Raw genomic sequence first — 2,791 nt, forward strand, 5'->3', positions numbered from 1 at the left:
TACTGAGAGGCCAGATCAGTCACATGAATACCACGCTCATAGTTCTCTACAATTTCCTTCTTGAATTCAATGATTATTTTCTTCAGAATCTTCTTTTTACCATTCTTGTTCTGCACATCTTGTCACCTTCATTATTGTTCTACACTTTCTTTTTACACCATACTCACTCTGCACTTTCTTTGGAGCCATAGTTGACTGAACACTGTACAGTACTGTTTGTACTGAAAAGCAAACACAAAAGCTTCACAGCAAGTGTACACAGGCCTATCTAGGCACAGCCGCCCCGTAACTCGCCGCGGCCTCAGCGATCAAGCGCTTCGCTGCCGCAGCACAACCGCCGGGGGCGCGCTGTCTCCGCCGCACCGGAAGTGCGGGCGGGCGCTCCAGTCGCCTGCGGAGAATTGTAGTTCTAGAGCTGACGCCCCAATCCCGCGGCGCGCCGGAATGCGTCATGGTCACGCCATGTGCATGCTGGGGGTTGTAGTTCTGTGGCCGCCCTTGCCTTCTGAGGCGACGGGCTCACTGGCTGGTCTAAGTGGCATGGTCTCCCAGGCCAGGCACACCCGGTTGTTGGCTTGACCAAAGAAAGGATGTGAAATAGCGGGCATGGCTTTATATTGATTGCATGTCTATATTGAATACATATTTTGGATTAAGTAGAACATATTCTTAAATTTCATTTTCGTTGGAGGTGCAGCTCAGCGGTAGAACCCTTTTCAGAGTGCGTAAGAACCTGGGTTTGATCCCCAGCACCGCAAAGAAAAAGTAGTTCCACCTGATTTTCTTGCCTTTTTAGGAAATCTTAGATATATATGTGGCCAGTATTTTGTCTCTTTAGAACTGCACGGCCTTGAGCAGAGATTTTCCAAGCGAGGCCGCAGACCTCTCTCCCGTTGTTTCAGGCTCAGCCCTGGGCAGTGCCTGCACAGCGACCTGGGGAGCCAGGGTCTGCAGGCGACCCGGCCTGAGGCTCCCCTAATTAGAGGGGCTCGCTCGGCGGACTCTTCTGTGGGGTGGGACTGGCCCAAGTGTGCACAGAGAATGCTGCTCTGCCGGGAGCCTCCGTGAGCACCTCCGAGGCTCTGAGTTTCCACCCCCTCGGGGGATATTCGGGGCTGCTGATCCCAGAACACCTGTGGGCAGGTGTATCCCACCTGGCTTACCCTAGACAGAGCCTCAGCCTCTCCTCGGCTGTGAGCCCCCCCCCCGCCCCGCTGCCCGTGTTCCGAGCAGCCCGGTTTCTCTCCCCCATGCAGGCCCTGGTGCTGTGGACCCATACTTGAGTCATTCGTCCTGAACAAAGTCTTCCTTGCCATGCTTTATTGGGTCATTTTTTTCCTTCACAGCTGAGTACAATAAATGGTTCCCTTTGGTCCAGAACCAGCCCTGGCTCTCTATACACACTCATTTCATAGATTCAGAAAACTTTCTGAGCAAAGACTGACCAGAGACTGCACATTCCCGGAAGACTGGTGCTCCTACTCACACCAGCCTTTGCCCTCGTCACCCAGAGGAGAGGCGCTGTCTGCGGAGAGCGTGGGGCTGGGGGACATTCCCAGCATGAGAGCAGCGGACGGGAGTGACCTGTCTGGGGTGGACACAGGGCACCTGGGTGTATAGGGACACCCTGGTGGAGGCGGCTGAGGGGCAGCTGAATGTACTGGGCAGACGGCAGAGTGGGGAGCAGCCGACAGGGCAGCATAGCTATGGTGAGTCCACCAGCACCTGTGGAAAGCCCAGTAGGAAAGCGGAAAGCAGGTGGGGAGGTCCTGCGACTGCAACCCAGCAGCATGGAAAGGGTGAAGACTTTGAGGACAAAGGGGGCCCACAGAAGAGCCTGAGATCTCCGAGTGCCTGCGGGGCCTGGCAGGGCACAAGCCAGGTGACCCTGTCAGCTATAATCTCAGTGACTCAGAGAGACAGTCCAGCCTCACTCAGGTCCTGAACCAATTCCATGGATCTCTAGTCAAGGGCTAGCAGAGGCTCCGCTGGCCTGGCCAGGCCAGCCCCACGAATGCATAGTCACCGTCCTGAGCCCTGCTGGTGGCCCTACCCATGAGGTCTCACCCCAGGGCCTGAGCTTGTTCCCAGCAGCACCTGAGACCCAGCCTCTGCCTGAGCCCCATCTGTGGGGGCGTCCTCTCCACCTGGCTGGGGCGGAGTCACAGTGACGGCCAGGAGTGCACCCTCAGTGCAGGTCCCGGGTCCATGAGGAAGTGTGGATTCTTCTGAGGAGCTGGCTGAGGATGAAGAGCCAGGGCACCATGACAGGAGAGGCCTGTGGAGAGGCCTGTGGCAGGGCCACACCACTCCTATGGGGAGGAAGTTGGCCACACTGCCAGGCTGAGCATATGGGCACCTCCGTGGCAACTGCTTGCACCTCCTGCAACTCCGTGGCAAGGGGCAGGTCTCTGTGTGGCCCTACAACTCCCTGTCTCCCCAGGCCCACCCCACCCCTGGTCAACACATGGCCACTCAGGCCAAGGCTTAGGGCCTAGGCTGGGAGCAAGCACTCAGAGGCCATGAGGGCAGCTCTGAGGCCCCCCGCATCCCTGGCTGCTGTGGTGAGAATGAGGCTGCATTCGTCTCCTGTACAGAGCACTGCCACCCTGGTGTGGCCTAGGAAAGCACCTCATTTCCCAGTCCTGATACCAAGGGTGCAAAACCCAGGCATGGCCTGCCCCCTTGGGATGCTGCTGGTGGTGGAGGGGTCCCTTGTGGCTCCCCCAGCTGCTGGCTGCTCCAGGCATCCTCGGCTGGAAGCTGCTTCGGTTCCATCCTGCCTGGGTCC

The sequence above is a fragment of the Fukomys damarensis genome, unplaced genomic scaffold (genome assembly GCF_012274545.1).
Source record: "Fukomys damarensis isolate Sample0158 unplaced genomic scaffold, DMR_v1.0_HiC HiC_scaffold_36, whole genome shotgun sequence".
Lineage (NCBI taxonomy): Eukaryota > Metazoa > Chordata > Mammalia > Rodentia > Bathyergidae > Fukomys > Fukomys damarensis.